The sequence below is a fragment of the Halyomorpha halys genome, unplaced genomic scaffold (assembly GCF_000696795.3).
Source record: "Halyomorpha halys isolate HHAL.00 unplaced genomic scaffold, Hhal_1.1 Scaffold170.1, whole genome shotgun sequence".
Classification (NCBI taxonomy): Eukaryota; Metazoa; Arthropoda; class Insecta; order Hemiptera; family Pentatomidae; genus Halyomorpha; species Halyomorpha halys.
This window is the reverse complement of record NW_027107231.1, coordinates 1,910,261-1,921,887: the sequence shown is the minus strand read 5'-3', so window position 1 is coordinate 1,921,887 and position 11,627 is coordinate 1,910,261. Positions and strand designations below refer to the sequence as shown.

General features: G+C 28.8%; 1 protein-coding gene across 5 annotated transcripts in view; it reads right to left on the bottom strand.

Annotated features, from left to right (window-relative positions):
- LOC106678972 (uncharacterized protein PF3D7_1120000) overlaps positions 1 to 11,627 on the bottom strand; it is a 148,735-nt gene that overhangs the window by 96,234 nt on the left and 40,874 nt on the right. For all 5 annotated transcript variants that reach the window (XR_010842928.1, XR_010842929.1, XM_067045533.1 and 2 more), the window contains exon 2: positions 9,095 to 9,186. The gene's annotated coding sequence lies outside the window, so the exon portion shown is untranslated. The remainder of the gene's footprint in view (positions 1 to 9,094; positions 9,187 to 11,627) is intronic.

The following is an 11,627-nucleotide window of genomic DNA, read 5'->3' as shown; positions in this document are numbered from 1 at the left end:
AATTCTTATCGTTTTGAGAAAAGCGATAACCGAGGACAGTCTTTCTGATAACGGAAATGTTGAATTTTGTTTTTGTCGAAAAAGAATAGAAAATTTTGGATTAAAAATATATTTATGTGTAGGATTTTCTGTTTGTGGATATAATTTTGAACTGTAGTTTATGGCTAATTTAGATCTTCTGAACGAAAGTGGAAAATATTGTATAACTAAAATAAGAAAATATTGTATAACTATACCAACATAGTTATACAATATTTATTAATTTTTATTTAAGTTAAATGTTCAATTTCATTTAGTACACTTACATTAGATTCTGTGTTTTAATGAAAATGACTTATTATTATTTTATAAGGTTTACTTGTAAATTTTTACACCATCAAATTTTTTTTTGGGGGTTAATTTTAACTGATTGATGGTGCTCGGGAACCGTCACAAAGCGGGACGGTTCGCCTATCAGAGGAAATATTTGACATTAATGTAACAGGTAATACATCCTGGTCTCATAAAGCGAATCTACCTAGGATATTCCCAAAACTATTAATCCTTTCAAATCCAACCCAATTAACATAATGCTGAACGTGGCTACCATATGATGAAGTGTCAGGGTATTTTCACTCCTCGATGTAAAAGCGATAAAATCAATAAATCAATTTTGTGAATTTACTCTACATCAGGCAATGAATGACAATCCAGCAAGTAATTATGAGTGTTTGAACTCTTGAATATTGACTCTGTAAGAAGTACCCCCATTGATTTCGCATATTTTATAAGCTATTTTTTACGATTACTAAAAATTTCTATCCATTTTACTGAGATATTTTCACAGAGCATAGCCGATATTATATAGAAATATACTATATAGTAGTGGGTGGAAGCGTATATCAGATGTGAATCTCTCTGAACTTTTTTAATATTTGGTAGACGTTCTTAGGTGCAAAAAAATTGATAAAATGTAATTTCACAGATTTTTTTCAGGAAAAACAAGGAAACTTTAGAAATAATAATAAAATGCAATTTAGCGGCTTTAGAAAGGAAAAAAAAACCGCAACATTTCATAGTATAGCCTTCATAGGGATTTCTCACCTTTGTAATACATATTTATTTTATTTTTTATTTTTTTTTTTGACTCAAGTCCTCCACATTTGAGGACCTAACAGCCCCAGAGTAAGAATGCCAAGATTCATTTCCCGAGTCTGTCGAGAAATAAATATTGACTAGCTATATTTATGTTAATATATTTTATAAATACAAACTTTTTAGTAACTTTTTTTTTACATAATCATTTTGTCCTAAAAGTACTTTTCTAGACCCGTAAAAGTACGTAAAGTCTCTTCTAAAATTATTGGCGCCTTAATCTGCCTCTCGTCCCGCTGTTTGTCACACGACAGTATGTTCTCAAAGTAGTCTGCCAAAAATATTTCTTTGGTTTTATTGCAAGGAAAATGCATCTCCAATTTATCTCTTGTACAAGAATATTCAAAAATAATCAATTCGTACAATAAGTACAATCCTAAGAACATTATACACATATCACGTATAATGCAATCGCCATACCAATTTACAATAGGCCTAGAGAATGTCTGTTATCGTAATCAAATTGGCTTTTACAATCTATAGTTTCTATTTTTTATTCTATAGTCGGTTTATATGTTCAGTTTTATGAAGAATCGACACCTTGCTTGATTTTTAATCTGGATGCATGGCTGGGCAGGTTAGCCATGCACAAGGGCGTAAAATGAAATATCCTCAATTTTCTCGGAAAGTGTAACATATGGCTCTGATATATTTTTCAATGCAGAATAACTTGGCCATATTACTTTTTCCGAGAAAATACACTAAAATAATTTTGTGTCATCTTCATTCCAAAGTTCTTAATCTCTCATCCTTAACAATCCCCGATAGTCCTCCGTGGCATCAGAAAAGAAGATGGCCATGGGACCTTCTAATTTAAATTAATGTTTGAAGTACCATTGGATGCTCCCTTCCCAAGTTTATCATCAAGTGTGGCAGAGTGGCGACAATGTGGACGACCCAAGAAAGATGGTTGCAGGATTGGGAGGAGAGCATCGCTGTCAAAGGACCATGAGTAGAAGACAAGCAACACTTGGAAAATTACTAAACCATATATGTTCAATAAATTAATAATTGCAATACATTTTGTAAAAAAAAAAAAAAAAAATCCATTAGCGTATTGTAATCTCAATCTATTTCTTCAAATCTTTTTTAAGGATATTGTTACTTTTTTAATCTTAACTTCAAATATAATGCGATACTTTTATTTATCTATTCCGGTAGTAAATCTCATGTTGAGAAGAATTATAATTAGTATTCTATATTATTATTTAAAAATGAATGTTATGGTAAATTCACTAATACCTGAGATGGTATATTATTTTTGTTGAGAACGTATGATTTAGAGCATCATATATTTCTCCTTGTTGTAACCAGGCAATGGAATGGAATGGATGAAGGCACTCAGGAGTGGCGAGTTCTCTCAACCTAATGGTGGTACTACCATAGTGTTCTGAGTTATAGCTGGCAATTCTAGTAATTCTCACCTTGCTCATGAAACCATTCTTTTTGAGGTTTTCCTAAAGTTTTGAATATTTAAATCGGTCATTATCATATACACCTGAACTATTGTACATAATGAAACTTACAAAAGATGCGAGTAGAAATTAGGACATACCAACTAATTGCAGAAATATTTCGGTCCAATTCCCCTTAGTTGAAATTTAACAGTCATCATAGTCATTCTAATAGTTAACTCTAATTTAGTGAAATTTAAAGGATTTTTTCTTGTATTTGAATTTGACAATAAATAGTAAATGGTGAGGAAAAAAAAATTAATCGTTTCAATACACCACTATGCCTATATACCACAATATTTCAATATACCACTATGCCTCATAGATGGGAAATTGTTACATCTGTTTTAATTTTAGTCGGTTTAAAACATACTAAATTAGAGAAATTTAAAAATTGAAATGAGGAGAAAAATGATGAAGACTTTTGGTTGTAAATTTAAAAAAAAATATATAAAAAGCTGCCTTAAAATAAATGTACATATATTAAATATCCAGCTTTAAAAATTAACAAGAAACAATAGAACATAGTTCAATATAAAATTATATATTTCCATACAACGAAGCGTCATTTTCAGGTTTGACCATTTAAAAATGATCACATTATTTTTTTTTTTTTTACATTTGAAATATTATTTTTAATCTAAAAAAATTATTTAAGGTGAATGTTCAACTTTCTAAGTATTTTATTGTAATTGAAAAATTTATTTAAGAATTTAAAACCTTTAGTCTTTACAAGATGACAGCGAGAACTTCAAACTTTTATGAAAAATGTTCTTCTTTGACTACCAGATGATACCAAAGGTCTTAAAATAAGGAAAGGAATTTTTCATTACGGATTTTGCTTTTTATTCGTGGCATATTTATTTTTACGTTTAAAGCCCTAAATTTGTAAATAGATTAAATTTATTTTTTCTTAATTACAATGGTTCATTATTGAAAATGAAAGTAACCGATTACAATGGCTTTACATTTTAAATTTTTACTGACCTCATTTTTAATTATAAATATAGAAAAAATACTTTTCTAACTAGTGTAATTTTGTTTTTATTCTACATCAAAATTATTAATTCCATGATGATGATTCATTAATTATTATTTAATCTTTAGTTTTATTGCTTTTTCATTATATTAAAATACGAATTTGAATACTTCAGTAAAAATGAACTTCTGTATTAATATAATTTTACTACATTATTAAAAAACACAGGATAATTATATTCGGTAAAGATGTTATGGTTTGATATAAGTTCCATAATATTTTTACTTTTTTACCGAATAAAATTATCCTGTGTTTAACAAAGTATTAAAATTATTTTTTAGGACAAGACTGTACACTGTATAACAATTTTGTTGTTTTTCCCTCTATATTTCCAAATAAAATTAAATCAATCAAATTGTTACTGGACAAGGCCTATTGTAGCCAGAGCACTACCACTCACAAATGCCATACAAGTCGTCTAGCAAATAATTCTAAAAAATTCATTCATTCCGGAATGAATACAACTCAATTAACAATACTCTGTGTTAAAAGAATAACGCGAGTTGTCTGTGTAAACATCACAAAAATCTGGTGTGGTGGGGCGCACGTCACAACTTTCACATCACCTGTGGTGATTTTTACACAGAACAACTCACAATAACACTTATTTACTTATAACATTTATTGAGGACAGAACAAAATGAATGACTTGCACTGTGTATCGTGAAAACGTGATCGACATTGTTTAGACACATGTGTTGTTTTTTTGCGGACTCTATATGTACCAACCAAACAATAAAAGGTACATTTATAATATAATTAACAAATTAAATTTATTATTATAGCTACATTCAGGATTATCAATTAAATATATTATAAAATTATTACTATTTACTTATAATTTTAAAATCCTTCGTCGTAAACCTTCGTCTTGCCCTACAATATCTTTTAATAATACCCCACTCATTCCTGTTGAACAGATCCGTTACTTAGGACTAAATCTGGAAAAACGACTGACATGGAATCCTCATACAAGACTGAAAAGACAGGAAACTGCTCGTCGATTCCGACTATTACAACATTTACTAGACAAACGGTCCAAACTTCCAATCTATTACAAAAGACTGATCTACATGACTATTATAAGGCCTATTTGGACATTCGGAGTTGAGCTATGGGGCTCCACTAAACCATCTAATTCCTCTCGAATGCGATCCTTACAGTCCAAAATCCTTCGTAAAATCTTTAATGCTCCTTACTTTGTCACAAATCAAATCATCCATCAGGACCTCAATGTCCCCTATGTTGCCGATTTGGCCAGAACCAGATACCAATCCTTCCATAATAAACTTCCCAACCACCCAAACCAACTCGTTTCTAATCTGGCTTCTCCTTCACTACTTAATAATCCTCCTAGACGTCTGAAAAGAAGGTGGCCTCGAGATCCTCTCCTTTAGAAATGTTTTTGGAGTTCTATTAATGGGTAAATTCTCCACATGTTTTTATCATGTCATAATATCACTTACAGCAAATTTACTTGATGTGTATATATGTATATAGTTGTAAATATCAATGAATAAATTTTTTAAAAAAAAATTTTAAATACCACAGAAACAATAAAAATATAAAATAATCTCTTGCGGGTGGTGCCGCCACACACCCTCTAATTTTGAGTAGACTGATAAATTCTCAGTGAAGTTATTTATTTTTTTTTTTTTTTTGTGATTTACAGAAAAATGTCTAAGAGCAGGGAAGGCAAACAATTTTGATGAAAACATACAAAACATTTTCCTGTTGCTATAATAAGTCATATTAAATGGTTCCTAAGGTGGGAAAAACAATTATCTACTTTGTTCTTGTCCAGAATACAAAAGCTTAACTTAACGAAGTCGTACGCATGAAATCTGCTTGGTTTCTTTCCAATTCGAACCTATTTTATTTTTATCTTTAATATTCATGAAATTATTTGATGTTTTGTATTTAATTGTTGTTTATTATTGCTAACAATGAATATATTCTTTTTTAAATTAAAGGTACTTTAAGGAATATTTGTTAAAAAAAAGTTATTAAAACCTGTTAAACTCCAACAATGAGGATAAGACCTAGCCGATACTAATAAACTTTCGACTATACATTAACTTGGCGAGTCTGGTCAAAATCGTTAGTCGTTTTCGAAAAAATATGAAAAATCACTTCTATAATGTGGTACTTAATGTCAGTCAATTTTGTCAAAAAAGTTGCTGCCACATCCCAGACACATACTCACCTTAAATATTTAGGACAATTTAGAATATGGGGACCGTCCCAGAGTAGCGAATTTAGTTTCTAACCTAAACAAGTTATCACAATGTATCACTTAAGTGCCACTTTTATTTTCACTTCTACGTTTCTAATTTTCAACGAGTAAACAACCATAATAAAAAAAAGTCCTAGATACATTTAATATTTCATTTCTGATAACTAATACATTAAAAATAAAAAAAAAATTTACAATTACAGAATCTCCTGTACTTTTTGATTAGAATTTTTTTTGTTATTATAATTTCAACATCTATTTCTTTAAGATTATAATATTCTATTGACATTGGTAATAAACTGCTGATTGTTTCTTGAGGAAATCGTTCTTGCTATCGCGATGCCCCGGGCCCGGATCAAGACACTCACACTTAAATATGTAATTTTTGTTAAACAAACACACACAAACTAATACTAAAGGAAAAACAAATAACAAACGAGATAAAACATGTATGATGTAAAGTGAGATATAAACAAATATAAAAATTGTTTTTATTCTCTTCAGGGCAGAAAAGTTCCCGTGTTAGGAATAGGAGGATCGGGAAGTTTGTAAAATAAATATCAAGTTGCCTAAAGACAATATTTGAACAGCTAACGACTTCTGCAGGCTCCTGGTCATTCAATGAAAACTTTTTTTTCTCATTATTGTTTGCTTATGGCAAGCATAAAAGGGTCTCTTATAAAGACCTCTTACACACTATGCTTTTCAGATATTTTTTTATAAAGTATATTATATAATGTTTTTTTTTTTTCAATCCATTTCTCCTAAACAATCGTTGCAATTCAATTCACTTTATATAATTCTGACTAGATACAATAAAACTGTTAAATTATAAAAAAAAAAAAAAATCGGTTTAGTGTTCCTGGTTTACTAAATCGACAAAGTAAAATTAGTTCAATTAAACACTTCGCCATAACTGGCTTTTCATGTCTGTTCTGGGATGAAAGGTGTATATGCTAACAACCGTTTTTTTTATCAGATTTTTACTTATATCCCGAAATTTATTATCTTTTCGTGAAAAATGAAATTTATTTGATTCTCCATAAGGTACAATTTAGAATGTATTAGAATATGTCCCAATATTCTATATCCACCCCAGAGCAGCGAATTTAGTTTCTAACCAAATCAGTTCTATATTTATAATTTTCAACATGTAAACAGCCGTAATAAATAAGTTCCTGGACTCATTTAATATTTCATTTTCGATAATTAACATATTAAAAAAATATTTTTTTTTTAGCAATTACATAATTAAAAAAAAAATGCTAATCAAAAAGTATAGGAGCTTTTTGATTAGAAATTCGTTTTTATTACACCTTCAACGTCTATTTCTTTAAGATTATAACATTCTACTGAAATTGGTAATAAACTGCTGAATGTTTCTTGAAGAAATGGTACTTGGGATCGCGAAGCCCTGGGCTCGAACCAATACACCGCAAGATGTGTACCCATGTGAAGATGTGAAAGAACTTAAGTGAATTTTTTTCACTTAAGCGAATAGTTTTTTAAGATATGAGTGGATATAAAAATCGTGGCACTTCTCTGGAAAATGTTATTTTTTTAAATAGAAACCTATTTGGGTACTGTTTTCGCTTTATTTTTTTCCATATAACTTATGGACTGATTTCAATCCTTCATTAATCATAATCTGCTTCCCTTCGACACTCCCCAGCAGATAGTGCGTATGATCGGTTAACTTTTTTTGATAATTTAATTCCTATTTTCTATTCTTTTCTCGTCTTCTGTTCATCAAAATTCCCAAAAGTTTTGTTTATTGCTTTCGGAAAATTTAAACTAATGTACTTTCATTCTCTCAATTTTTCCATAAACATATACGGAGTTCCATATACATGCAACTAGAACAAGGACTTTCTTTGAGTTATGCATAATGAATACCAAATTTCGTTTCGGTATTTGCTCAGTTAATTTTATCCTAATGAGGTAGCCTTTCTCTAGACTAGTTCATGAAAAAGCCGAAAAATTAAAAAATAATATTTTGAAATATATAATAATTTTTAGTTTAAATTACATAAAGCAAAATATTTGATCTAGTCAGGAAGCCAGTAACTAAGTGTTGACTTATTTTATACTAAAGTTTGGACATTTAAAATGATCATGTCCATTTTCATGAAATTAAAAAATCTATTGTACTCAATTTATCTTAACGTTACCGGTTTGAAAGATGACATTCGAGTTAATACAATTTGGTGCAAAAAAAAATTAAACAAGTAGAAAAATCGTATAGTTCTGATTTTTTGGTATGTTGGGTCCGTTTGGATTAGACATCGAAAATCTGAATTTCCGACCTCAATGGACGAACGGAGTTTATTTTAATGAAGTTATTTTATTTATGTTATTAGTTGTTTTAATAAAGTTCATTTTATTCTAAAAAAATAACAATCATTTTGTTAGTTTTCAATCCAAGTTCGACATTTTGAAGACTACCGAAATAGATTACGCATAACTTTTTCAAAATATATTGAATGTACTACATTTTTAGTTTTTAAGAAGATCTGTACGCTTATAGTACATATGCAGTTTATCTAAAAATAACATTTTTTTTTTCTAAAAACTATAAATTATCATTTTGTGACTGTATTTACCAAATACCATGGAAAATGATATTATTATAATGATTATGATATATTATGATGATGATATTATTATGATTAAATAATTATTTTAAAGTGGATTTAAGAATGTTCATTTTGAATATTTACAGACATTCCCGTACCTGAATTTTTGGGATTGGTTATTAAAATGACTCATGTAACACAATGACTAAATTTTGGAAAAGATGTTTTCTATGTTATGTTACTGGAGTATTAAAAATACCTGATCCAAATCTTTTTCATTTACTTAGTTGATAATCGATGCAATGGTTTTAAGTCAAGGAACATGGATTTCATATTACGTGCTCAAACCTTGGAATGAATTGTCACCATTTTTAACGGTTAATAAAAGATTATGTGTCATGTAGACGAAGGAACCCTTATACATAAGCCTTCAAAACAACCATAGATGTTTACAGTTATCAACTCGATGCGTATACCTACGTCTTAAGATCGAATATACCAGGCAAACACATTTCTTTTTTAACATTATCCACAAATACCTCTTTTTCAGTAAACCATACATACCTCTATTGGATAACAAAACAGAAACAGAAACATTACAAACATTATCGCTGTATGTTATAAACATTAAAAAAACATCTAGCTTGTTAGTTACCTTATCTAAGGGCGGCCCGCCTCCTCACAGGCACCGCGTCTTCTCTCAGCCTCTCTCGGTCCATCCTCGTGTCGTCTCTCTTCATCTCATCCCTGCCAACATGAATCTATCATTAGTATACTACCAAAAACGGAAAATAGTTTTTAGTATTTGTCTTAAATTTTGTAGCACCCCATTAAGGCTAAACGTGCCTAATTTAAGGGAATTTTATTTTTTAAATAATGTTAAGTTCATTTAGTAGACATTAATGCACTTAATCGAGAATGTTATTTTGCTTAACTTGAATCATAGCTACACTTTTATATTTTGCTACAGAAAACCTATCTTTTGGGTTTTCCAGTTACACAAGTAATTATGTAGATGAAGCAAAATGAATCAATTATTAGAAGAAAAACATTGAAACAGGAAAGTGAGAATAGGACCTGAGATCACGATGGCTGTTAAACGTAATAAATGTATAATTAAATTTAAACAATAGAAAATTAATTAATTGATTGGGTATATCAATACATTTACTAGAGTAAACAAGCTGTAAATTAATTTAACGAAAACAGAATACATGTTCTAATTAAAAATAATTATAAATAATATAAATGGGCCAACAGAAAATTATAATATAATGTTATAAATTAATAATATATCTAATTTGTGTATTAAAAATACAATAGTAGATAAAAAAAAAATAATAATAAGAATAAAACATAGATACGTACATACAAATATTTATGATGTAAAAATTATTTTTTTTACTAATTAGTCAGTTGAAAAGTACATAAAACTATTACAAGAAAATTGGAGCACTATAGAAGATTGTACGAAATCATTTTTTTTGGTTTACATATTTTTGGGTTTTTAAATTACTATTAAACAAAAATGTAGTGGTCCACATGACCTAAAAATATATTTAATGAAATCATAATTATTCTACAAAAAAATTTTAAAAGAAATATCTAAGAATTCAGCAGTTTCAGAAAATCTAGAAAGGTTTGTAAATAATTAATTATTCCAAAGCAAGAGATGAACCCTATGACATTCCTCTGCCACCAGCTAGAAATGAAGTCCCCTGCTTGGATATGACTTCTATTAGAAAAATAATATTTTTTCTGTACCTAAATAAATTATTCGAGTACAAGCTCTTTTATGATCGAAGACCACCAAGTGTGGTCAAACGCACCATTAATGTCTAAAGATTGCCATAGAACGTTTATTTTCGATTGGAATAAAGTTCGAAAAAAAATATATCATTTGAATAAAGCCCCAAGAATAAATTTTTTTTTTTGTTTTTTTTTCGAAGGGGAGGATAAAATAGTCGGTTAGCATTTAATGGCAAATTTCTTACTTGCAATAACAGTCTGTCGATAAATTTTTTCAAAACTTCACCAATAATGGGAATAAGAAATAATAGTTTGAACTATTAATTATCCGATCTTTTAGGAACAGGAACTATTCTAGAAACCTTCCCTGGTTCAGGAAAATTATAAATAATATAAGAATACATTACGAATTATATAAAAACGTGGTATTATGATGAATTTCTATGATAGTCCACAACAATTATAAAAGAATACTAAAAATCTGTCTGAAGATTTTCGGTGAGATTCGATCAATCTATCAATCCCAGGACCTTTGTCATCATGTAAGTTACTTAAGGCATCTTCAATTCCTTGATGTACTTTTTAGTGCATTAATTGAAAAGAAGTTTTCAATTAAATTCCTAAGGATATCTTGTATTCGAGTGATTTTCTTTTTATATGATTTGCAGGGAATTTTAACTTGTTGCATATTTATAAAAAAAAAATTCAGGGTTTTTTTCCCTCATCAATACTTCTTCACAATTCTTTACAAAAATTTCATTACTATATTTTTATGGTTTTTTTTTTTATACAAAAATTTTGTCATACATATTATTCACACTTTTTTTTCTCAAGGAGTTATCAATAGAAATATTTTGATAATTTTGTCTCAGTTTCTTGGTTAGTTTCCTCAATTGTCTCAATTCTTCAGTTCACCATGAAATTCTTCTTTGCGTACGTTTTTACAAAGCAAAATATGACATGTTTTACGAAAATATTTATTGAAAAACGCAAAGTAGAAAAAATAAGCATCCATGTTATGTCTCTTAATTTAAAAAAAAATGGCTTCGAATAACTTAATTACATCTGCTGTTCTAGACCAAAATAAATCCAGTTATTGAAATAACGTTAGTCTTTCTATCATTCGAAAAAAATGTGTAGTATGCTTTTTAACATATTATGGATTTAAAATATGAAACAATTTGTAGAAAAAACTAAATTCGAAACTTTCCTTACCAAAACTTTGAAAGAGTAGGTGTGATCATGTTAGATATTTCAATTGATTTTATGGGTATTTTAAAACATTAAAAAAATCTCGTAAATTTTTTTTTTAATTATTTATTTATTGTAATTTACAACTGTACAAAATAATACAATAAGTAAATATGTAGTATGTTTCATATACACTTGAAAATCTTGGGAAGGAACCACCCATTGGTGGTACTTCAAACATTAATTTA